This window comes from Mobula hypostoma, chromosome 21 (assembly GCF_963921235.1).
Source record: "Mobula hypostoma chromosome 21, sMobHyp1.1, whole genome shotgun sequence".
In the NCBI taxonomy this organism is placed as follows: domain Eukaryota; kingdom Metazoa; phylum Chordata; class Chondrichthyes; order Myliobatiformes; family Myliobatidae; genus Mobula; species Mobula hypostoma.
Window position 1 is genome coordinate 53,610,435 of NC_086117.1, and position 26,212 is coordinate 53,636,646.

Below are 26,212 nucleotides of genomic sequence, written 5' to 3' on the forward strand. Positions count from 1 at the left end.
GACTGTGTTAGGGAACTGGAGCTGCAGCTCGATGACCTTTGGCTTGTTAGGGAAAGTGAGGCAGTGACAGACAGGAGCTACAGGGAGGTAGTCATCCCAAGGCTACAGGAGACAGATAAATGAATGACTGTCAGGAGAGGGAAGGAAGAACATCAGATAGTGGAGAGCAATCCTATGGCTGTCCCCCTCAACAATAAATACACCATTTTGAGTACTATTGATGAGTGGGACCTACATGGGGGAAGCGACAGCGGCCGTGTCTCTGGCACTGAATCTGGCCCTGTGGCTCAGGAGGGTAGGGAAATGACAAGGATGGCAGCAGTAATAGGGGACTCTAGAGTTACAGGGACGGACAGGTGATTCTGTGGACAAAACAAAGAAACACGGATGGCAGTTCGCCTCCCAGGTGCCAGGGTTCATGAGGTTTCTGAGCACGTCCACAATGTCCTGAAGTGGGAGGGTGAGCAGCCAGAGGTCGTGGTACATATTGGTACCAATGACATTGATAGAAAAAGGGAGGAGATCCTGAAAACAGAATACAGGGAGTTCAGAAGGCAGCTGAGAAGCAGGACCTCAAGGGTCGTAATCTCGGGATTGCTGTCTGTGCCACGCGACAGTGAGGAGGGGAATAGAATGAGGTGGCAGATAAATGTGTGGGTGAAGAATTGGAGCAGAGTGCAGGGACTCAGATTTCTGGATAATTGAGAGCTCTTCTGCGGCAGGTGTGACTGTACAAAAGGTACGGGTTGCACTTGAATCCAAGGGGGACCAATATTCTTGTGGGCAGGTTTACTAGAGCTGTTGGGAGAGGTTTAAACTAATATGGTGGGGAATGGGAACCAGTGTGATAGAGCTGAGGATGAGCCAGCAGGTTTACAAGTAGATGATGGATGTATATGAATTTAAGGAAGGACAAGCCGATAATTGGGTACAGATGCAGACAGAGCAAAGAGTTAAATTGTACCACAGAGGCAAAATTCAAAAGGGTGTAGAATACAGGACTGAAGGTGTTGTATTTAAATGTCCTCAGCATTCAGAATGAGTTGGATAAACTTGTGGCGCAATTACAGATTGGTCAGTATGACATTGTAGACATCACTGAGTCGTGGCTGAAAGAAGGTTATTGTTGGGAGCTGAACAATAACTAGGTGCTGTCTTTAATGCGTTTAGCATTCGAAATAAGCTGGATGAACTTGTGGCACAATTGATCGGTATGAAATTGTGGGCATCACTGCGTTATGGCTGAAAGAAGGTCAAAGTTGGGAGCTTAACATCAAAGAATATACTTTGTATTGAAAGGACAGGCAGGAAGGCATAGGCAGTGGTGTGGCTCTGCTGGTAAGAGATGGAATTATATCTTTAGAAAGAGGTGACATAGGGTCAGAGAATGTTGAATCTTTGTGTGTGGGGTTAACAGACTGCAAGGGTGAAAAAAACCATTATGGGAATCAAATGTAGGCCTCCAAATAGTAGCCAAGATGTGGGGTTGAGATTGCACAGGGAGCTGAAAAAGGCAGGTAATAAGGGTAATGTCACAATTGTAAATGAGGGCAAACTAGCCAATAATATAAAGCAGGAACAATAGTGCAGACCATTATCTAAAAGGGGAGAAGGTTCAAACATCTGAGATGCAGAGAAAATTAGGAGGCCTCGTGCAACATTCCCAGAAGATTAATTTACAGGTTGCCAGAGAGCAGTGAATCTGTGGAATGCTCTGCCACAGACTGTGGTGGAGACAAGCCCATGGGTATGTTTAAAGCAGAAGTTGATACATTCCTGATACATCAGGGCATCAAAGGATATGGCAAGAAGGGCAGGTGTATAGAGTTGGGGGTGGAACCAGGATCAGCCATGATGGAATGACAGAACAGACTCAAGGGGCTGAATGGCCTAATTCTGCTCCCATCTCTTACGGTCTAAGGTACAGAAAAGGTACAATACTGCAGATACAGCAATGATGAGGTATAAAGCTGAGGAGAACCACAGTTCTGCAGATCCAGGAATGGTGAGGTACAAAGTACTGGCAAGTACAATGTCATAGATACTAGAAGGATGAGGTTTTATGCAGAGGAGAGCTAAAATACTACAGATGTTGGAATAGTGAGGTACAAGGCAGGGTAGTGTACAATGCTACAAATACTGCAACCGTGAGGTACAAGGCAGAGGAGGAGCAAAATACTGCAGATGCTGGAAAGGTGAGGAACCAGGCAGAGCAGAACCACAATACTGCAGATACAGCAACGGTGAGGTACAAGGCAGAGGAGAAGTAAAATACTACAGATAGTTGAATGGTGAGGTACAAGGCAGGTGAGTATACAATACCGTAGATAGAGGAATGTTGGAGGGACAAAGCACAGGGAAATACAATACTGCAGATGATGGAATGGTGAGGTACAAAGCACAGGGAAATACAGTGCTGCAGATGATGGAACGGTGAGGTACAAAGCACAGGGAAATACAATGCTGCAGATGATGGAACAGTGAGGCACAAAGCACAGGGAAATACAATACTGCAGATGCTGGAATGGTGAGGAACCTCAATACCGCAGATGAAGTAATTGCGAGTTACAAAGCACAAGAGAGCTACAACACCTCAGATAAAGCAACGGTGAGGTACAAAGCACAAGAAAGTTGCAATACCGCAGATAAAGCAATGATGAGGAAAAAAAGCAAAAGAAAGATACAATACTGCAGATAAAGAAATGGTGAGGTACAAAGCACAAGAAAGTTACAATACCGCAGATAAAACAATGGTGAGGTGCAAAGCACAGGAGAAATATAATTCTGCAGATACAGTGATGTTGAGGTACAAGGCACAGGAAAGGTACAATATCGTGGATACAGCAGTAGTGAGGTACAAGCTGGAGAGGAGCAATACTACAGATGCTGGAACAGTGAGGAACCAGGCAGAGGAGAACTACAATACTGCAGTTACAGTAACAGTGAATTACAAGGCAGAGAAATAATACAATTCTGTAGATACAGGAATGGTGAGGTACAAGGCAGAGGAGAACCACAACTCCACATTTACTGGAATATTAAGGCTCAAAGTACAGGAGTTTGTATGTCCTTCTCCTGTGCACATGGGCTTCCTGTGGTGCTCTGATTTAGACAGACTGGTTAGTAGTTTAATTGGTTATTTTAAAAGGGCATTTAAAAATTAGGGTTAATTCAGTGGGTTCATGAGTGGCACAGTTTGGTCTCTCTTAATAAAATCCAATAAATAATATACTGTAATGGTGACGGACGAGAGAGCAGAGAATCACAATACCACAGATATCGCAATGGTGAGTTACAAAGTACAGAAGTAATACAATTCCACAGATACAGGAATAGTGAGGTACGAGGCAGAGGAGTATTCAATTCTGCAGATACAGGAATGGTGAGGTTAATGCAAAGGAGAACCACAATTCCACATTTACTGGAATGTTGAAGCTCAGAGCACAGGAGAAATACAATACTGCAGAGTCCGGAAAGGTGAGGTACGAAGCACAGGGGATACAATACCACTGATGCTGGAGCAGTGAGATACAAGGCAGAGGAGAAATGAAATACCGCATACACAAGAATAGTGAGTTTTAAATCACAGTAGAACTACAATACTGCAGATGATGGACCGGTGAGTTACAAAGCACATGGAAGTACAACAGTGCAGATGCTGGAATTGTGAGGTACAATGTACAAGAGACATACAATACTGCAGATGCTGCAATGGTGAGGTACACGAGAGTGGAGAACAACAATACAGCAGCTGTGTCAGCCGAAATAGCTCAGTTGGGAGAGCGTTAGACTGAAGATCTAAAGGTCCCTGGTTCAATCCCGGGTTTCGGCACTGGGACTTATTTATTGGGCCCCACTTTAGTGTGACTCTATTACAGCTTGTGTTGCCAGAGTTCGGAGTTTGGAGTTCAATTGCAACGTCCTGTGTGAGTGAGTTTGTAATTCCTTCCACTGTGCAGATGGGTTTCCTGCCATGGTCCAAAGATGTACTGATTAGTGGGTGAATTGGTATTTTAATTCGTCACATGATTAGGGTGTGGTTAAATCAGAGGTTCCAGGTCGGCACAGCTTGGTGGACCAGAAGTTCCTGTTCTTCACTGTATCTCTGAGTGAAATAAAATAAATAATATTCCGTAATGGTGAGGGATGAGGGAGTGGAGGACGACAATACCGCAGATTCAGCAACAGTGAGGTTTAAACCTCAGGGGAAATACAATCCTGCGGATACTGGAACGGTGAGGTACAAGTCAGAGGTGAACCTCAAAAAGGCAGATATGTCAGCCGAAATAGCTCAGTTGGGAGAGCGTTAGACTGAAGATCTAAAGGTCCCTGGTTCAATCCCGGGTTTCGGCACTGGGACTTATTTATTGGGCACCATGGTAACAGCAGTTAGTGCAACACTGTTGCAGCTCATTTGATTTCAGAGTTCAATTCTGACGTCCTCTGTAAGTAGGTTTGAAAGTCCTTCCCGGGTGCACATGGGTTTTGTTCCGGGGTGCTGGGGTTTGCTCCCACAGTCCAGGTGGTTAGTAGTTTAACTGATTATTTTAAACCATCCCACGACTGGGTTAGAGTTAAATCAGTGGATTCCTGGGCAGCATGATTCCACCGATTTAACCCTAACCTGATTGTTGAGACAATAATATTACAGCTGAGAGCTACAGGGTGGCACAGGTTGGTGGGCCGGAGAGGCCTGTTCTGCCCTGTAGCTCTCAGTAAAATAAAATAAATAATATTCTGTACTGGTGAGGGTCAAGGGAGAGGCAACATTACACTGCAGATAGAGGAAAGGTCAGGTTTAAAGCACACGGAAACACAATGGTGTAGATACAGGAATGGTGAGGTACACGAGAGTGGAGTACTACAATACTGCAGCTGTGTCAGCCGAAATAGCTCAGTTGGGAGAGCATTAGACTGAAGATCTAAAGGTCCCTCGTTCAATCCTGGGTCTCGGCACTGGGACTTATTTATTGTCACCGCGATAGCATAGCAGTTAGTGTGACACTATTACAGTTTGTGGCACCAGAGTTTGGAGTTCAATTGTGGCACCCTCTACAACTAAGTTTGTACGTCTTTCCCATGCCTACAGTCCCTCTGTCCAAAGGCAGACTGGTTAGTAGGTTAATTGTATTTTTTAAACCATACCACAATTAGGTTAGGGTTAAATCGGTGGATTCCTGCTTGGAACAGCTGGGTGGGCTGGACAGGCCTGTTCTGTGCTCTATCTCTCAATAAAATAAAATAAATAATATTCTGTAGTGGTGAGGGACCAGGTGAAGAGCTTTAATAAGCAGAAGGTTTTTTCTGCACGAGTCATGATTGGAAGGCCTGTTCTGCCCTGGCATGTAAGGCATGAAAATGTCTGATGCAGGCTTCTCATGGTCTGAGTCGACGTTCCCCTCCCATGATTGGAGTACTACGCAGACACAGTAGAAGCGTTCGCGTTCACGTCAGGCAAAAAGCTTTAAAAACCCAGTCTGCATAAAAGAGGGGTATCATCTAATGGAGTGGTCATCATCAGAGTGGTCTGAGTCAGAGTGGTAAGGCTTTGGCTCATTAAGGCTTCAGAAAGAGCAGGCAGTAGCAAGCAAAGATGGTAATCTCACTCCTTATTTAATATTTAACTCTTGAGAGAATAGGGAGCATGTCTATAGGGCCTGTGTTCTGTTCTCGGTGTCAGATGTGGGATTTCTGGGAGACTACCAGCTTCCCCAGTGGCCACACCTGCACCAGGTGCATCGAGATGCAGCTCCTTAGAGACTCTGTTAGGGAACTGGAGCTGCAGCTCGATGACCTTTGGCTTGTTAGGGAAAGTGAGGCAGAGACAGACAGGAGCTACAGGAAGGTGGTCACCACAAGGCTACAGGAGGCAGATAAATGAATGACTGTCAGGAGAGGGAAGGGAGAACATCAGATAGTGGAGAGCACTCCCGTGGCCGGCCCCTTCAACAATAAATACTCCATTTTGTGTACTGCTGGGGGGGGGGGGTGGGCGGACATACCTGGGGGAAGCAACAGCAGACGTGTCTCTGGCATTGAGTCTGGCCCTGTGGCTCAGGAGGGTAGGGAACTGACAAGGATGGCAGCAGTAATAGGGGACTCTATAGTTAGGTGAACATACAGGTGATCCTGTGGACGCAACAAAGAAACACGATAGCAGTTCGCCTCCCAGGTGCCAGGGTTTATGAGGTTTCTGAGCACGTCCACAATGTCCTGAAGTGGGAGGGTGAGCAGCCAGAGGTCGTGGTACATATTGGTACCAATGACATGGGTAGAAAAAGGGAGGAGATCCTGAAAACAGAATACAGGGAGTTCGGAAGGCAGCTGAGAAGCAGGACCTCAAGGGTTGTAATCTCGGGATTGCTGTCTGTGCCACGCGACAGTGAGGAGGGGAATAGAATGAGATGGCAAATAAATGTGTGGGTGAAGAATTGGAGCAGAGTGCAGGGATTCAGATGATTTCTGGATAATTGGGACCTCTTCTGCGGCAGGCATGACCTGTACAAAAGGGACGGGTTCCACTTGAATCTGAGGGGGACCAATATTCTTGCGGGCAGGTTTACTAGAGCTGTTGGGAGTGGTTTAAACTAATATGGTGGGGAATGGGAACCAGTGTGATAGAGCTGAGGATGAGCCAGCAAGTTTACAATTAGATGAAGGATGTAACATGAATGTAAGGAAGGACAAGCCAATGATTGGGTACAGATGCAAACAGAGCAAAGAGTTCAATATTACCACAGAGAGACAAAATTCAAAAGGGTGTAGAATTCAGGACTGAAGGTGTATTGAAATACACTTAACATTCGGAATAAGGTGGATGAACTCGTGATGCAATTAGAGACTGGTCAGTAAGTTGTGAGCATCACCTAGTTGTGGCTGAAAGAAGGTTATTGTTGGGAGCTTGTGCACAGCCCTCCGGTGAAAAATGATATCGTATCTGTTAAATAGGGGCTGTGGACAAAATTGATTTGATGGAGAATGGACGTGAAAGCACAGAGGAACATCTGGAGAAATTTCTGAAACGCCCATTCACTGCTGTCTTTACTGTGTGGTTGGGAATCTTTCGAAGAGTAGGCCTCAAAATCCCCGGCTTTGCCTGCTTTTGGCGACCGAGAAGGAGGTCGAATCGTTCGGACAGAGATGGCGCTCAGTACTTGGTGTCGGAGAGCTGATCAGAGCTCGAAGTGTTCGGATGACTCAGAGTCGGCATGGCAGGGAGGGTTTTTCTTCCTTCTCCCGTCTGCGTGAGATGTGGGACATTTGAGAAACTTTGAAACTTACTGTGCTCATGGACTTCTTCATCAAGTTATGGTATTGTTGCACTGTTGTAACTATATGTTATAATTATGTGGTTTTGTCAGTTTTTTCAGTCTTGGTCTGTCCTGTGTTTTGTGATATCACACCGGAGGAAATAATGTATCATTTCTTAATGCATGCATTACTAAGTGACAATAAAAGAGGACTACGAGTCTTCATAATCTAATTATCAAAGATAAACTTTGTATTGAAAGGACAGGCAGGAAGACATAGACGGTGGTGTGGCTCTGTTGGTAAGAGATGGAATTACGTCTTTAGAAAGAGGTGACATAGGGTCAGAGAATGTTGAATCTTTGTTGGTGGAGTTAAGAAATTGTAAGGGTGAAAAAAAACATTATGGGAATCATATGTAGACTTCCAAATAGTAGCTAAGATGTGGGGTTGAGATTGCACAGGGAGCTGAAAAAGACATGTAATAAGGGTAATGTCACAATTGTAAATGAGGGCAAATTAGCCAATAATGTAAAGCAGGAACAATAGGGCAGACCGTTATTTAAATGGAGAGAAGGTTCAAACATCAGAGGTACAGAGGTACTTAGGAGTCTTCGTGCAAGATTCCCAGAAGATTAATTTACAGGTTCCCAGAGAGCAGTGAATCTGTGGAATGCTCTGCCACAGACTGTGGTGGACGACAAGCCCGTGGGTATGTTTAAAGCAGAAATTGATAGATTCCTGATCGGTCAGGCATTCAAGGATATGGTAAGAAGGCAGGTGTATGGATCCAGAATCAGCCATGATGGAAATGACAGAGCAGACTTGATGGGCTGAATGGCCTAATTCTGCTCCCATCTCTTACGGTCTAAGGCACAGAAAAGGTACAATACTGCAGATACAGCAACAATGAGGTGCAAGGTTGAGGAGAACCACAGTTCTGCAGATACAGCAACGCTGAGGTACAAGGCTGAGGAGAATCACAGTTCTGCAGATACAGCAACGATAAGGTACAAGGCTGAGGAGAACCACAGTTCTGCAGATACAGCAACGATGAGGTACAAGGCTGAGGAGAACCACAGTTCTGCAGATACAGCAACGATGAGGTACAAGGCTGAGGAGAACCACAGTTCTGCAGATAAAGGTATGGTGAGGTACAAAGCTCAGGGAGTACAATGTCATAAGTACTGGAAGGACGAGGTTTTACACAGAGGGGAACGACAATACTGCAGAGGCTGGAATAGTGAGGTACAGCAGAGGAGCATACAATGCTGCAGATACTGCAATGGTGAGGTACAAGGCAGAGGAGCAGCAAAACACTGTAGATGCTGGAATGATGAGGAACTGCAATAGTGCATATAAAACAATGGTGAATTAAAAAGCACAGGAGAAATATAATTCTGCAGATACAGTGATGTTGAGATACAAGGCACAGGAAAGATACAATAACGCAGGTACAGTAACAGTGAGGTACAAGCCGGAGAGGAACAATACTACAGACGCTGGAACAGTGAGGAACCAGGCAGAGGAGAACTACAATACTGCAGATACAGCAACAGTGAGTTACAAAGCACAGAAGTAATACAATTCCGCAGATACAGGAATGGTGAGGTTAATTCAGAGGAGAAACACAATTCCACATTTACTGGAATGTTGAGGCTCAGAGCACAGGAGAAATACAATACTGCAGAGTCCGGAAAGGTGAGGTACGAAGCACGGGGAATACAATACCACTGATGCTGGAGCAGTGAGGTACAAGGCAGAGGAGAAATAAAATACCGCATACACAAGAATAGTGAATTTTAAATCACAGTAGAACTACAATACTGCAGATGATGGACTGGTGAGGTGCAAAGCACATGGAAATACATTAGTGCAGATGCTGGAATTCTGAGGTACAGTGTACAAGAGACATACAATACTGCAGATGCTGCAATGGTGAGGTACACGAGAGTGGAGAACAACAATACTGCAGTGTGTCAGCCAAAATAGCTCAGTTGGGAGAGCGTTAGATTGAAGATCTAAAGGTCCCTGGTTCAATCCTGGGTTTCGGCACTAGGACTTATTTATTGGGCCGCACTTTAGTGTGACTCTAGTATAGCTTGTGTTGCCAGAGTTCAGAGTTTGGAGTTCAATTATAACGTCCTGTGTGAGTGAGTTTGTAATTCCTTCCATTGTGCTCATGGGTTTCCTGCCACGGTCCAAAGACGTACAATTAGTAGGTGAGTTGGTATTTTAAATCATCACATGATTAGGGAGTGGTTAAATCAGAGGTTCCAGGTCGGCACAGTTTGGTGGGCCAGAAGTTCCTGTTCTTCACTGTGTCTCTGAATGAAATAAAATAAATAATATTCTGTAATGGTGAGGGATGAGGGAGTGGAGGATGACAATATCGCAGATACAGCAATGGTGAGGTTTCAAGCACAGGGGAAATACAATCATGCAGATACTGGACAGTGAGGTACAAGGCAGAGGGGAGCTACAAAAGTAGAGATATATCAGCCGAAATAGCTCAGTTGGGAGAGCGTTAGACTGAAGATCTAAAGGTCCCTGGTTCAATCCCGGGTTTCGGCACTGGGACTTATTTATTGTCACCGTGATAGCATAGCAGTTAGTGTGACACTATTACAGCTCGTAGAGTCAGAGTTTGGAGTTCAATTGTGGCATCCTCTGTAAGTAAGTTTGTACGTCCTTCCCATGTCCAAAGTCCCTCTGTCCAAAGCCAGACTGGTTAGTAGGTTAATTGTATTTTTTAAACTGTACCACAGTTATGTTAGGGTTAAATCCGTGGATTCCTGGGTGGAACAGCTGTGTGGGCCAGACAGGCCTGTTCTGTGTTCTATCTCTCAATAAAATAAAATAAATAATATTCTGTAATGGTGAGGGCTGAGGCGAAGAGCTTCAATAAGCAGGAGGTTTTTCCAGTGGGAGTCATTGATTGTAGTACTGTGCAGACACAGAAGAAGCATTCCTGTTCAAGTCGGGCAAAAAACTTTAAAAACTTGTCTGCATAAAAGAGGGTTATCGTCTAATGGAGTGGTCATCATCGGAGTGGTCTGAGTCAGAGTGGTAAGGCTTTGGCTCAACAAGGCCTCAGCAAGAGCAGACGGAAGCAAGGAAAGTCGGTAATCTCACTCCTTATTTATTATTTAACTCTGAGAGAATAGGGGACATGTCTACAGAGCCAGTGTCCTGTTCTGGGTGTCAGATGTGGGATTTCTGCAAGACTGCCAGCCTCCCCAGTGGCCACACCTGCACCTGGTGCATCGAGATGCAGCTCCTTAGAGACTGTGTTAGGGAACTGGAGCTGCAGCTCGATGACCTTCAGCTAGTTAGGGAAAGTGAGGCAGAGATAGACAGGAGCTACAGGGAGGCAGGCACCCCAAGGCTACAGGAGACTGATAAATGGGTGACTGTCAGGAGAGGGAAGGGAGAACATCGGATAGTGGAGAGCACCCCTGTAACCGGCCCCTTCAACAATAAATACCCCATTCTGAGCACTGTTGGGTGTGGACATATCTGGGGGAAGCAACAGCGTCCGTGTCTCTGACCCTGTGGCTCAGGAGGGTAGGGAACTGACACAGACAGCAGCAGTAATAGGGGATTCTGTAGTCAGGGGGACAGACAGGTGACTTTGTAGACGCGACAAAGAAACACGGATGGTAGTTTGTCTCCCAGGTGCCAGGGTTTGTGATGTTTCTGAGCACGTCCACAATGTCCTGAAATGGGAGGGGAGTTAGGAAGGAAGCTGAGAAGCAGGAATTTGAGGATAGTAATCTCGGGATTGCTGCCTGTGCCAAGTGACAGTGAGGACAGGAATAGAATGAGGTGGCAGATAAATGTGTGGGTGAAGAATTGGAGCAGAGTGCAGGGATTCAGATTTCTGGATCATTGGGAGCTCATCTGCGGCAGGTGTGACCTGTAAAAAGGGACGGGTTGCACGTGAATCCTAGGGGGACCAATATTCTTGCGGGCAGGTTTACTAGAGCTGTTGGGAGTGGTGTAAATTAATATGGTGGGGAATGGGAAGCAGTGTGATAGAGCTGAGGATGTGCCAGCAGGTTTACAAGTAGATGATGGATGTACCATGAATTTAAGGAAAGGGAAGCCAGTGACTGGGTACAAATGTAGACAGAGCAATGAGTTAAATTGTACCACAGAGGCAAAATTCAAAAGGCAGGACTGAAAGTGTTGTATTTAAATGAGCTTAGCATTCAGAATGAGATGGATGAACTCGTGGTGCAATTAGAGACTGGTCAGTATGAAGTTGTGGGCATCATTGAGTCGTGGCTGAAAGAAGATTATTGTTGGGAGCTTAATATCGAAGGATAAACTTTGTACTGAAAGGACAGGCAGGAAGGCACAGACGGTGGCGGGGCTCTGTTGGTAAGAGATGGAATTACATCTTTAGAAAGGAGTGACATAGGGTCAGAGAATGTTGAATCTTTGTTTGTGGGGTTAACAAACTGAAGGGTAAAAAAAAAACTATTATGGGAATCAAATGTAGACCTCCAAATAGTAGTCAAGATGTGGGGTTGAGATTGCACAGGGAGCTGAAAAAGAAATGGAATAAGAGTAATGTCACAATTGTAAATGAGGGCAAACTAGCCAATAATATAAAGTAAGAACAATATTGCAGATAATTATCTGAATGGAGAGAAGGTTCAAACATCAGAGGGTCGAAGACACTTGGGAGTGCTCGTGCAAGATTCTCAGAAGGTAAATTTACAGGTTGCCAGAGAGCAGTGAATCTGTGGAATGCTCTGCCACAGACTGTGGTGGAGGACAAGCCCATGGGAATATCTAAAGCAGAAGTTGATAGATTCCTGATCGGTCAGGGCATCAAAGGATATGGCAAGGAGGCAGGTGTACAGAGTTGATGGGGGCATCCAGGGTCAGCCATGGAATGACAGAGCAGACTCGAAGGGCTGAATTGCCTAATTCTGCTCCTTTCTCTTATGGTCCAAGGCACAGAAAAGTTACAATACTGCAGATACAGCGTCGGTGAGGTACAGAGCTGAGGAGAACCACAGTTCTGCAGATACAGGAACAGGGAGGTACAAAACACAGGGAAGTACAATGTCGTGGATACTGGAAGGATAGGGTTTTAGGGAGAGAGAACTAAAATACTCCAGATGCTGGAATAGTGAGGTACAAGGCAGAGGAGCATACAATGCTGCAGATACCGCAATGCAGAGGTACAAGGCAGAGGAGGAGCAAAACACTGCAAATACTGGAACAGTGAGGAACTTCAATACCGCAGATAAAGCAACAAGGCAGAGGAGGAACAAAATACTGCAGATAGTTGAATGGTGAGGTTCAATTCAGATGAGGAATGTTGGAGGTACAAAGCACAGAGAAAATACAATACTGCAGATGCTACAATGGTGAGATAAAGAATAGTGGAGAACAACAATCCTGCAGATATATCAGCCGAAGAAGCTCAGTTGGGAGAGCGTTAGACTGAAGATCTGAAGGTCCCTGGTTCAATCCCAGGTTTCGGCACTGGGGCTTATCTGTTGGGCACCATGGTAACAGCAGTTAGTGCAACACTGTTGCAGCTCATTTGATTTCAGAGTTCAGTTCTGACGTTCTCTGTAAGTAGGTTTGAAAGGCCTTCCCGTGTGCACATGGGCTTTGTTCCGGGGTGCTGCGGTTTGCTCCCACAGTCCAAAGACATACTGGTTAGTAACTTATTTTAAAGCATCCCACGATTAGGTTAGAGTTAATCAGTGGATTCCTGGGCAGCATGACATAGTGGACCAGATGGGCCTGTTCTGCGCGGTAACTCTCAGTAAAACAAAGTAAATAATATTCTGTAATGGTGAGGGTCGAGGGAGAGGAGAACTATAATACCACAGATACAGCAATGGGGAGGTACAAGGCAGAGGAGTGTACAATACCACAGATAGAGGAATGGTCAGGTTAAAAGCACAGGGATAGTACAATACTGCAGAGGCTGCAATGGTGAGATTCATGACAGTAGAGAACCACAATACCGTAGACATGTCAGCTGAAATAGCTCAGTTGGGAGAGCGTTAGACTGAAGATCTAAAGGTCCCTGGTTCAATCACGGGTTTCAGCACTGGGACTTGGTTATTGGGCCCCATGATCACTTAGCAGTTGCTGTGACATTATTGCAGCTCAGGGCAATAGCTGTTGAGAGAAAGGGCATGTCTACAGGATCCGTATTCTGTTCTGGGTGTCAGATTTCTGCGAGACTATCAGCCTCCCCAATGGCCACATCTGCACCAGGAGCATCGAGATGCAGCTCCTTAGAGACTGTGTTGGGAACTGGAGCTGCAGCTCGATGACCTTTGGCTTGTTAGGGAAAGTGAGGCAGTGATAGACAGGAGCTACAGGGAGGTAGTCACCCCAAGGCTACAGGAGACAGATAAACGGGTGACTGTCAGGAGAGGGAAGGGAGAATGTCAGGTAGTGCAGAACACCCCTGTGGCCATCTGAATATTCCATTTGAGTACTGTTGGGGGGGGGGCGGGATTTACATGGGGGAAGTGACAGTGGCCGTGTCTCTGGCACTAAGTCTGGCCCTGTGGCTCAGGAGGGTAGGAAACTGACAAGGATGGCAGCAGTAATAGGGGACTCTATTAGGGGGACAGACAGGTGATTCTGTGAACGTGACAAAGAAACACGGATGGTAGTGTTCGTGATGTTTCTGAGTATGTCCACAATATCCGACAAGGGAGGGTGAGCAGCCAGAGGGTCGTGGTACATATTGGTACCAATGACATAGGTAGAAAAAAGGAGGAGGTCCTGAAAACAAAATACAGGGAGTTAGGAAGGAAGCTGAGAAGCAGGACCTCAAGGGTAGTAATCTTGAGATTGTTGCCTGTGCCATGCGACAGTGAGGAGGGGAATAGAATGAGGTGGCAGATAAATATGTGGGTGAAGAACTGGAGCAGAGTGCAGGGATTCAGATTTCTGGATCATTGGGAGCTCTTCTGGGGCAGGTGTGACCTGTACAAAAGGGATGGGTTGCACTTGAATATGAGGGGGACGAATATTCTTGTCGGCAGGTTTACTAGAGCTGTTGGGAGAGGTTTAAACTAATATGGTGGGGAATGGGAACCAGTGTGATAGAGCTAAGGATGAGCCAGCAGGTTTACAAGTAGATGATGGAAGTAACATGAATTTAAGGAAGGACAAGTACAAATGTAGACAGAGCAAAGAGTTCAATTGTACCACAGAGGCAAAATTCAAAAGGGTGAAGATTGCAGGACTGAAGGTGTTGTATTGAATACACTTAGCATTCAGAATAAGCTGGATGAACTCGTGGTGCAACTGGTTGGTATAAAGTTGTGGGCATCACTGCGTTGTGGCTGAAAGAAGGCCAACGTTGGGAGCTTAATATCAAAGGATAAACTTTATATCGAAAGGACAGGCAGGAAGGCATAGGGGGTGGTGTGGCTCTGTTGGTAAGAGATGGAATTACATCTTTAGAAAGAAGTGACATAGGGTCAGAGAATATTGAATCTTTCTGGGTGGGGTTAACAAACTGTAAGGGTAAAAAAACCATTATGGGAATCGTATGCAGGCCTCCAAATAGTAGCCAAGATGTGGGGCTGAGATTGCACAGGGAGCTAATAAGGGTAATGTCACAATTGTAAATGAGGGCAAATTAGCCAATAATATAAAGCAGGAACAATAGTGAGGTACAAGGCAGAGGAGGAGAAAAACACTGCAGATCCAGCAAAGTTGAGGTACAAGGCAGTTAAGTATATGATACCGCAGACACTAGAATGTTGGAGACAAAGCACGGGGAAAATACAATACCGCAGATGATGCAACGGTGAGATAAAGAACAATGGAGAATAACAATACTGCAGATATGTCAACTGAAATAGCTCAGTTGGACGAGTGTTAGACTGAAAACCTAAAGTTTCCTGGTTCAATCCTGGGTTTTGGCACTGGGACTTCTATATTGGACACAACGGTACCGTAGTGGTCTACGTGACACTATTACAGCGTGGGGTGTCAGAGTTCAGAGTTCACTTTCGATGTTCTGTCCAAGTTGGTAAGTCCTTCCCATCTTCCCATCTCCATGTCCTCCAACTGGTCCGGTTTCTTCCCACGATTCTGTGATGGTGAGGGATGAGGGAGAGGAGATTCACAATACGTAGACAGCAATGGTGAGGTACAAGGCAGAGGAGGTACAAAATACTGTAGATGCTGGAACGGTGAGGAAACTCAATACCACAGATAAAGCAATGGTGAGTTACAGAACACAGAAGTAATACAATTCTGCAGAATCAGGAATGGTGAGGTATAAGGAGCAGGAGAAATATAATTCTATAAATACAGGAATGGTTAGGTACAAGGCAGAGGAGTACACATTTCACAGATACAGCAATGGTGAGGTTAATGCAGAGGAGAACCACAATTCCACATTTACTGGAATGTTGAGGCTCAGAGCACAGGAGAAATACAATACTGCAGAGTCTGGAAAGGTGAGGTACGAAGCACAGGGAATACAATACCACTGATGCTGGAGCAGTGAGGTACAAGGCAGAGGAGAAATAAAATACCGCATACACAAGAATAGAGAGTTTTAAAGCACAGTCGAACTACAATACTGCAGATGATGGACCGGTGAGTTACAAAGCACATGGAAATACAACAGTGCAGATGCTGGAATTGTGAGGTACAATGTACAAGAGACATACAATACTGCAGATGCTGCAATGGTGAGATACACGAGGGTGGAGAACAACAATACTGCAGTGTGTCAGCCGAAATAGCTCAGTTGGGAGAGCGTTAGACTGAAGATCTAAAGGTCCCTGGTTCAATCCCGGGTTTCGGCACTGGGATTTATCTATTGGCACAGCTTGGTGTGTTGGAATTAAGAGTTTAATTCTGGCAACCTCTGTAGGTAGGTTTGTAAGTACTTCCCATGTGCACATGAGTTTCCTCCGGGTGCCCCTATTTACTCCTACAGTCCAAAGGCGTACTGGATAGGAGGTTAATTGGTTATTTTAAACCATACCACAAATAGGTTAGGGTTAAATCAGAGGGTTCCTGGGTGTCACAGCTTGGTGGGCTGTATCTTTCAATAAAATAAAATAAATAATATTCTGTAATGGTGAGGGACGAGGGACTGAAGAATCAAAATACTGCTGATGCAGCGATGCTGAGGTCAAAGCACAGGAGTTATACAATACTGCAGATACAGCAATGGTAAGTTACAAAGCACAGGAATAATACTACACTGCAGATACAGCAACGGTGAGGTACAAGGCAGAGGAGAACCACAATTCCACAGATACATAAACAGTGAGTTACAAAGCCAAGGATATACAATACTGCAGATGCAGGAACTGTGAGGGACAAAACATAGGGAAAGAATGCCAGAGATACTGGAAGGGTGATGTTTAAAGAACTACAATACTGCAGATGCTGGAATGGTGAGACCATACATAGCTGCCTTAATGACTATCGCGCAGTAGCACTCACATCTACAGTGATGAAATGCTTTGAGAGGTTGGTCATGACTAGACTGAACTCCTGCCTCAGCAAGGACCTGGACCCATTGCAATTTGCCTGTCGCCACAATGGGTTAATGAAGATGCAATCTCAATGACTCTTCACACGGCCTTAGACCACCTGGACAATACAAACACCTATGTCAGGATGCTGTTCATCGACTATAGCTCAGCATTTAATACCATCATTCCCACAATCCTGATTGAAAAGTTACAGAACCTGGGTCTCTGTACCTCCCTCTGCAATTGGATCCTTGGCTTTCAAACCAGTAGACCACAATATGTATGGATTGGTGAAAATACTTCCTCCTCACTGATGATCAACACTGGTGCACCTCAGGGGTGTGTGCTTAGCCCACTGCTCTACTCTCTCTACGCCCATGACTGTGTGGCTAGGCATAGCTGAAATACCATCTATAAATTTGCTGATGATACAACCATTGTTGGTAGAATCTCAGATTGAAACGAGAGGGCGTACAGGAGCGAGGTATGCCAACTAGTGGAGTGGTGTGGTAGCAACAACCTGGCACTCAACATCAGGATGGAGTTAAAGGGAAAGAGAGAATAAGAAAAGTTAGGAAAGACAACAGAATTAACGGGGCAGAAAAATCGGGAAGGGATCAGAGAGTATGGCTAAGTGCAATAGGAATCAATGTGAAAGGTGAGGGGAGTAATGGATTAAAAGTATTATATATGAATGCACAGAGTATAAGAAATAAAGTGGATGAGCTTGAGGCTCAGTTGGAAATTGGCAAGTATGATGTTGTGGGAATAACAGAGACATGGCTTCAAGAGGACGAGGGCTGGGAAATGAATATTCAAGGATATATGCCCTATCAAAAGGACAGACAGGTGGGCAGAGGGGGTGGGGTGGCTCTGTTGGTGAGGAATGATATTCAGTCAGTTGCGAGGGGGGGACATAGAATCAGGAAATGTAGAGTCAGTATGGATAGAACTGAGAAATTGTAAGGACAAAAAAACCCTAATGAGAGTTATCTACAGGCCCCCAAACAGTAGCCTGGACATAGTGTGCAAGTTGAAACAAGAGTTAAAATTGGCATGTCGCAAAGGTAATGCTACGGTTGTTTGGGGGATTTCAACATGTGAGTAGACTGGGAAAATCAGTTGGTACTGGACCCCAAGAGAGGGAGTTTGTGGAGTGCCTCCGAGATGGATTCTTAGAGCAGCTTGTACTGGAGCCTACCAGAGAGAAGGCAATTCTAGATTTAGTATTGTGTAATGAGCCAGATTTGTTCAGGGAACTCGAGGTAAAGGAGCCATTAGGAGGTAGTGACCATAATATGATAAGTTTTAATCTACAATTTGAGAGGGAGAAGGGAAAATCGGAAGTGTCAGTATTACAGTTCAACAAAGGGGACTATGGAGCCATGAGGGAGGAGCGGCCAAAGTTGACTGCAAACATACCCTAGCAGGGATGACAGTGGAACAACAATGGCAGGTATTTCTGGGAATAATACAGAAGGTGCAGGATCAGTTCATTCCAAAGAGGAAGAAAGATTCTAAGGGGAGTAAGGGGCGACTGTGGCTGACAAAGGAAGTCAAGGACAGTATAAAAATAAAAGCGAGGAAGTATGACATAGCAAGGATGAGCAGGAAGCCAGAGGATTGGGAGACTTTTAAAGAGCAACTGAAGGTAACTAAAAAGGCAATATGGGGAGAAAAGATGAGGTACAAAGGTAAGCTGGCCAAGAATATAAAGGAGGATAGTAAAAGCTTCTTTAGGTATGTGAAGAAGAAAAAATTAGTTAAGATCAAAGTTGGGCCCTTGAAGACAGAAACGGATGAATTTATCATGGGGAACAAGGAAATGGCAGACGAGTTGAACAGGTACTTTGGATCTGTCTTCACTGGGGAAGACACAAACAATCTCCCAGATGTAATAGTGGCCAGAGGACCTAGGGTAACGGAGGAACTGAAGGAGATTCACATTAGGCAGAAAATGGTGTTGGATAGACTGTTGGGACTGCAGGCTGATAAATCTCCAGGGCCTGATGGTCTGCATCCCAGGGTACTTAAGGAGGTGGCTCTAGAAATTGTGGACGCATTGGTAATCATCTTCCAATGTTCTATAGATTCAGGATCAGTTCCTGTGGATTGGAGGGTAGCTAATGTTATCCCACTTTTTAAGAAAGGAGTGAGAGAGAAAACAGGGAATTATAGACCAGTTAGCCTGATATCAGTGGTGGGGAAGATGCTGGAGTCAATTATAAAAGATGAAATAGCGGCACATTTGGATAGCGGTAACAGGATCGGTCCAAGTCAACATGGATTTACAAAGCGGAAATCATGCTTGACTAATCTTCTGAAATTTTTTGAGGATGTAACTATGAAAATGGACATGGGAAAGCCAGTGGATGTAGTGTACCTGGACTTTCAGAAAGCCTTTGATAAGGTCCCACATAGGAGATCTGTGGGCAAAATTAGAGCACATGGTATTGGGGGTAGGGTACTGACATGGATAGAAAATTGGTTGGCAGACGGGAAACAAAGAGTAGGGATTAACGGGTCCCTTTCGGAATGGCAGGCAGTGACCAGTGGGGTACCGCAAGGCTCGGTGCTGGGCCCGCAGCTATTTACAATATACATTAATGATTTAGATGAAGGGATTAAAAGTAACATTAGCAAATTTGCAGATAGCACAAAGCTGGGAGGCAGTGTGAAATGTGAGGAGGATGTTGAGATAATGCAGGATACTTGGACAGGTTGGGTGAGTGGGCAGATGCATGGCAGATGCAGTTTAATGTGGATAAATGTGAGGTTATCCACTTTGGCGGCAAGAACAGGAAGGCAGATTACTATCTGAATGGTGTCAAGTTAGGAAAGGGGGAAGTACAACGAGATCTAGGTGTCCTTGTTCATCAGTCACTGAAAGTAAGCATGCAGGTACAGCAGGCAGTGAAGAAAGCTAATGGCATGTTGGCCTTCATAACAAGGGGAGTTGAGTATAGGAGCAAAGAGGTCCTTCTGAAGTTGTACAGGGCCCTGGTGAGACCACACCTGGAGTATTGTGTGCAGTTCTGGTCTCCAGATTTGAGGAAGGACTTTCTTGCTATTGAGAGAGTGCAGCGTAGGTTCACGAGGTGTTCCTGGGATGGCAGAACTGTCATATGTTGAAAGATTGGAGCGACTGGGCTTGTATACACTGGAAATTAGAAGGATGAGAGGGGACCTGATTGAAACATAAGATTATTAAGGGATTGGACACGCTAGAGACAGGAAACATGTTCCTGATGTTGGGGGAGACCAGAACCAGAGGCCACAGTTTAAGAATAAGGGATGGGCCATTTGGAACTGAGTCTTTTCACCCAGAGAGTTGTGGATCTGTGGAATGCTCTGACTCAGAAGGCAGTGGTGGCCAATTCTCTGGATGCTTTCAAAAAAGAGTTAAATAGGGCTCTTAAAGATAGTGGAGTCAAGGGATATGGGGAGGAGGCAGGAACGGGGTACTGACTGTGGATGATCAGCCATGATCATAATGAATGGCTGTGCTGGCTTGAAGGGCTGAATGGCCTACTCTTGCACCTATTGTCTATTGTCGGTAAGACGAAAGAGCTGATTGTGGACTTCAGGAAGGGTAAGATGAAGGAACACACCAATCCTAATAGAGAGATCAGATGTGGAGAGAGTGAGCAGTTTCAAGTTCCTGGGTGTCAAGATCTCTGAGGACCTAACTTGGTCCCAACATATCAATGCAGTTATAAAGAAGGCAAGATAGTGACTACACTTCATTAGGAGTTTGAAGTGACTTGGTACGCCAACAAGTACACTCAAAAACTTCCATAGATGTACCGTGGACAGCATTCTGACAGGATGCTTCAATGTCTAGTATGGAGGGGCTACTGCACAGGACTGAAAGAAGCTGCAGAGGGTTGTAAATTTACTCGTCTCCATCCTGGGTACTACCCTACAAAGTACCCAGGACATCTTCAAGGAGTATTGTCTCAGAAAGACAGTGTCTATTATTAAGGACCTCCAGCACCTAGGGCATGCCCTTTCCTCACTGTTACCATCAGGGAGGAGGTACAGAATCCTGAAGGCACTCACTCAGCGATTCAGGACCAAATTCTTCCCCTCTGCCATTTGTTTCCTAAATGGCCATTAAACCCGTAAACACTACCTCACTTTTTAATATACATTATTTCTGTTTTTTGCATGATTTTAATCTATTCATTATATGTAATATGGTAAATTCATTTGTGTGTTTATTATTATTTTTTCTGCTTCTATATTATTGTAGCGCACTGTAAGGTTTCACTGCTAATGTAATAGTTTCTCTGTAGCAGCAATGTTTGGGTTATGACTGGAGATAACGGGGTTTGGAATGCTGTTATTTCTTATGAGTCTGGAAGAGAGATTTTCGCGGTCTAGGGTCGGCGAGAGAGGAAGAAGGAAGACGCATATGGAGAGAGCTGGGAGACGACCGGACGGAAGGGACCGAGAGCGAGGGTCCGAAGGTCGGTGACGCTCGGAGGTCAATAGTTGATGAATGGCCGTATTTGTGAGCTCCTACGTGCACTTTTGACTTTTCTCTTAAAATGGACTCTTTTTCTTTGTATTTTCTTTACTAATCCTATATTCGGATTAAGATTTATAAAGTTCAATCAGTTAATTGCATGTGGTGTACTGTCTGATATTTTGTGGTGTGGATTTGTAACCGGGTAGCACATCATGCAGCATCCACACAAACGAGATTTCCCAGTTTGGAGGGGCCAGAAGTTGTCCTCCCCTAGACGAACACGTGCTGGCCGAGCCTGAGGGGTACATTGTGTATTGCATTCAACTGCTGCTGCTAAGTTAGCAAATGTCATGACACATGCCGGTGATAATAAATCTGATTCTGATTCTTAGATACTGGGAGGGTGAGGTTTAAGGAACTACGATACTGCAGAAGCTGGAATGGTGAGGTACAATACAGAGGGAAGTACAATACTGCAGATACTGGAATGGTGAGGTACAATACAGAGGGAAGTACAATACTGCAGATACTGGAATGGTGAGGTACAATACAGAGGGAAGTACAATACTGCAGATACTGGAATGGTGAGGTACAAGACAGAGGTGAACCACAAAAATGCAGATACATCAGCCGAAATAGCTCAGTTGGGAGAGCGTTAGACTGAAGATCTAAAGGACCCTGGTTCAATCCCGGGTTTCGGCACTGGTATATATTTATTGTCACCGCGATAGCATAGCAGTTAGTCTGACACTATTACAGCTGGTAGTGTCAGAGTTTGGAATTCAGTTGTGGCATCCTCTGTAAGTAACTTTGTACATCCTTCCCATGCACACAGTCCCTCTGTCCAAAGCCAGACTAGTTAGTAGGTTAATTGTATTTTTTAAACCGTACCACAATTAGGTTAGGGTTAAATCGGTGGATTCCTGGGTGGAACAGCTGGGTGGGCTGGACAGGCCTGTTCTGTGCTCTATCTTTCAATAAAATAAAATAAATAATATTCTGTAATGGTGAGGGACGGGGCAAAGAGCTTTAATAAGCAGGAGGTTTTTTTCAGCGAGAAATCCCTCATCTGACACCCAGAACAGAACACTGGCCCTGTAGACGTACCCACTATTCTCTCCAGATTTAAATAATAAATAAGGAGTGAGAATACCTACATACATTGCTTCTGCCTGTCCTTCCTAAAACCCTGTTGAGCCAAAGCCTTGCCTCTCTGACTCAGTCCACTCCGATGACGACCGCTCCATTAGACGGTACCCCTTTTTTATGCAGACTGGGTTTTTAAAGTTTTTTGCCCGACATGAACAGGAATGCTTTTACTGCCTCTGCGCAGTACTCCAATCATGACTCTCGCTGAAAAAAACCTCCTGCTTATTAAAGCTCTTTGCCCCGTCCCTCACCATTACAGAATATTATTTATTTTATTTTATTGAAAGATAGAGCACAGAACAGGTCTGTCCGGCCCACTCAGCTGTTCCACCCAGGAATCCACCGATTTAACCCTAACCTAATTGTGGTACGGTTTAAAAAATACAATTAACCTACTAACCAGTCTGGCTTTGGACAGAGGGACTGTGTACATGGGAAGGATGTACAAAGTTACTTACAGAGTTACTTACTCACAACTGAATTCCAAACTCTGACACTACCAGCTGTAATAGTGTCACACTAACTGCTATGCTATCGCGGTGACAATAAATATATACCAGTGCCGAAACCCGGGATTGAACCAGGGACCTTTAGATCTTCAGTCTAACGCTCTCCCAACTGAGCTATTTCGGCTGATGTATCTGCATTTTTGTGGTTCACCTCTGTCTTGTACCTCACCATTCCAGTATCTGCAGTATTGTACTTCCCTCTGTATTGTACCTCACCATTCCAGCTTCTGCAGTATTGTAGTTCCTTAAACCTCACCCTCCCAGTATCTAAGAATCAGAATCAGATTTATTATCACCGGCATGTGTCATGACATTTGCTCACTTAGCAGCAGCAGTTGAATGCAATACACAATGTACCCCTCAGGCTCGGCCAGCACGTGTTCGTCTAGGGGAGGACAACTTCTGGCCCCGCCAAACTGGGAAATCTCGTTTGTGTGGATGCTGCGTGATGTGCTACCCGGTTACAAATCCACACCACAAAATATCAGACAGTACACCACATGCAATTAACTGATTGAACTTTATAAATCTTAATCCGAATATAGGATTAGTAAAGAAAATACAAAGACTTGGTACGTCAACAAGTACACTCAAAAACTTCCCTAGATGTACCGTGGAGAGCATTCTTTATAAAATTCAATCAGTTAATTGCATGTGGTGTGGATTTGTAACCGGGAAACACATCACACAGCATCCACATAAACGAGATTTCCCAGTTTGGCGGGGCCAGAAGTTGTCCTCCCCTAGACGAACACTAGTAATAGCTCATGTTACTAGACTCATTCCTCCAAGATGCAGCACAGAGCGTCATAGGAAGTCATTCCTGCCTGTGGCCATCAAACTTTACAACTCCTCCCTTGGAGGGTCAGACACCCTGAGCCAATAGGCTGGTCCCGGACTTATTTCCTGGCATAATTTACATATTACTATTTAATTATTTATGGTTCTATTACTATTTAATTATTTATGATGCAACTGTAATGAAAACCAATTTCCCCCAGGATCAATAAAGTATGACTATGACTAGTTAATAGGTTAATTGTATTTTTTCTTTTTCAATATTTTAATTAATATTATATAAATTGCATGAATACAAATACAAAATTCATAAGGATACAAGTAAGTAATACGAATTACATTACATTTATATCATAGTAATATGATCACAGTATCCCATATTCCAAATCAATCATGTAGGAAAAAAAATTGAATTATGAAATGAAATAAAATAATATAATTTTATTTTATTAAAAAAGAATATGCCCCCACTACCAAAATGAGCTGGTTGGTAAAAAATGAAGAAAAAAATACCTTACCATATCATATTATTATAATAATGGCTCAGATTCATACTTCAATAAAAGTTCCAAGATTATAAAAATAACTCAGAAAGGGTCCCCATAACATTAGAAAATCATGTTTAGAATCAAAAATCGAACAACGAATCTTCTCTAGATCAAGGCACAACATAACATCAGAAAGCCATTGAACATAAGTGGGCGGGGCGGCCTCCTTCCACTTGAGCAAGGTCGCCCTCCTGGCCATAAGAGACATAAAGGCCAATACCCGCAAATTAGATGGCTTCAATTTTGTAGCACTATCCTCAACAATACCACACAAGGCAGTCAAGGGATTAGGCTTAAAAATAACATTGAAAAGTACAGAAAAAGTTTGAAATACATCTTTCCAAAATTTTTCAAGGCTTGGGCATGTCCAAAACATATGAATTAGTGTGGCCACTCCATTAGTACATCTATCACAGTAAGGTGAAATATCTGCGTAGAAACGAGAGAGCTTGTCTTTAGACATATGAACTCCATGTACCACTTTGAATTGTAATAAAGAATGACGAGCACATAATGACGAAGAATTAATCAATTTTAAAATAATCTTCCAACTCTCTTCAGATATGAAAATCTGTAAATCCTTTTCTCAGTCTCCTTTAATTTTATCTAAAGAAGCCTTTTTCAGTCCCAACAGCAGACCGTAAATGTAAGATATTGAACCATTATCAAAGGGTTTCAGATTAAAAATTGTATTTATTATATTCTTATCTGGACTTGTAGGAAATGTATGTATCTGAGATCTTTAAAAATCTCTAATCTGTAAGTAATGAAAAAAGAGGGTATCGGAAAAGTTAAATTTCGTTGAAAGTTGCACAAAAGAAGCGAGATTCCCTCCATCAAACAAATCCTGAAATCGTTTAATACCCATTCTATCCCATTCTTTAAAAGATGAGTCAATTAAAGATGGTTTAAAAAAACAATTAGAAAAGATGGGACTCGAGAGGGAGAATCTCAATAAACCGAAATGTTTTCTAAACTGTAACCAAATCCTCAAAGTATGTTTGACCACCACACTGTCAGTTAGTTTATTTAAAGATAAAGGAAGCGAGGATCCAAGTAAAGAAATCATGGAAAATTCATAACAGAATTGACTTCCAAAGAGGCCCATATAGGACAATTCTCATGGTTAATGTAGTATATCCAGAATGTAATATTTCGTATATTAACTGCCCAATAATATAACCTAAAATTGGGTAAGGCAAAGCCTCCATTCTGTTTGGTTTTTTGAAGGTGAGCTTTACTTATTCGAGTTTTTTATTCTTCCATATATAGGAAGAAAGAATTGAATCCAAAGAATCAAAAAAAGATTTAGGAATAAAAACAGGCACAGCTTGAAAAAGGAATATAAATTTAGGTAAGATATTCATTTTAATAGAATTAATTTGGCTAATCAGTGATAAAGAGAGAGGTGACCAATTAGAAAGTGTTTTTTAACATAATTCATTGAAGCTAAAAGATTTTCCTTAAATAGATCTTTATAATTCTAAGTAATTGTTACTCCTAAATACGTAAATTGTTTTCTTAAAATTTAAAAAGGAAGGTTAATATCAGTTAGTATTAAATTGTTTAAAGGAAACAGTTCACTCTTATGTAAATTTAATTTATATCCTGAGAACTGACTAAAATTAGTCAGTAAACAGAACACAGATGGTAAAGAGGTTGTAACATTAGATATAAAAAGCAATAAGTCATCAGCGTAGAGCGACACTTCATGACTAGTACCTCTCCTTAAAATACCAGTGATCTCTTTAGACTCTCGAAAAGCAATTGCTAAGGGTTCTAATACCAAACCAAGAAGCAGAGGGCTCAAAGGACAACCTTGTCTCATCCCACGTTGGAGTTTAAAGGGATTAGAATTCTGAAGATTAGTAAGAACCCGAGTGGAGGGAAATAAATGAAGTAGTTTAATCCAATGAATAAAATCAGGTCCAAAATTAAATTTTTCTAAGGATGTAAATAGATAGTTCCATTCTACTCTGTCAA

At 43.7% G+C, this 26,212-nt stretch overlaps 6 non-coding genes across 6 annotated transcripts; 5 read left to right on the plus strand and 1 right to left on the minus strand.

Moving 5' to 3' along the window:
- The first annotated feature begins 3,759 nt into the window (after nucleotides 1–3,759).
- trnaf-gaa (transfer RNA phenylalanine (anticodon GAA)) lies at nucleotides 3,760–3,832 on the plus strand. The gene has a single exon. It is a non-coding gene; the product is annotated as a tRNA-Phe (tRNA).
- Nucleotides 3,833–4,280: 448 nt separating this feature from the next.
- Nucleotides 4,281–4,353, plus strand: trnaf-gaa (transfer RNA phenylalanine (anticodon GAA)). The gene has a single exon. It is a non-coding gene; the product is annotated as a tRNA-Phe (tRNA).
- Nucleotides 4,354–9,749: 5,396 nt separating this feature from the next.
- On the plus strand, nucleotides 9,750–9,822 carry trnaf-gaa (transfer RNA phenylalanine (anticodon GAA)). Its single transcript has one exon. It is a non-coding gene; the product is annotated as a tRNA-Phe (tRNA).
- Nucleotides 9,823–15,997: 6,175 nt separating this feature from the next.
- Nucleotides 15,998–16,070, plus strand: trnaf-gaa (transfer RNA phenylalanine (anticodon GAA)). The gene has a single exon. It is a non-coding gene; the product is annotated as a tRNA-Phe (tRNA).
- A 5,784-nt stretch (nucleotides 16,071–21,854) lies between these two features.
- trnaf-gaa (transfer RNA phenylalanine (anticodon GAA)) lies at nucleotides 21,855–21,927 on the plus strand. Its single transcript has one exon. It is a non-coding gene; the product is annotated as a tRNA-Phe (tRNA).
- A 1,007-nt stretch (nucleotides 21,928–22,934) lies between these two features.
- Nucleotides 22,935–23,007, minus strand: trnaf-gaa (transfer RNA phenylalanine (anticodon GAA)). Its single transcript has one exon. It is a non-coding gene; the product is annotated as a tRNA-Phe (tRNA).
- Nucleotides 23,008–26,212: the final 3,205 nt, after the last annotated feature.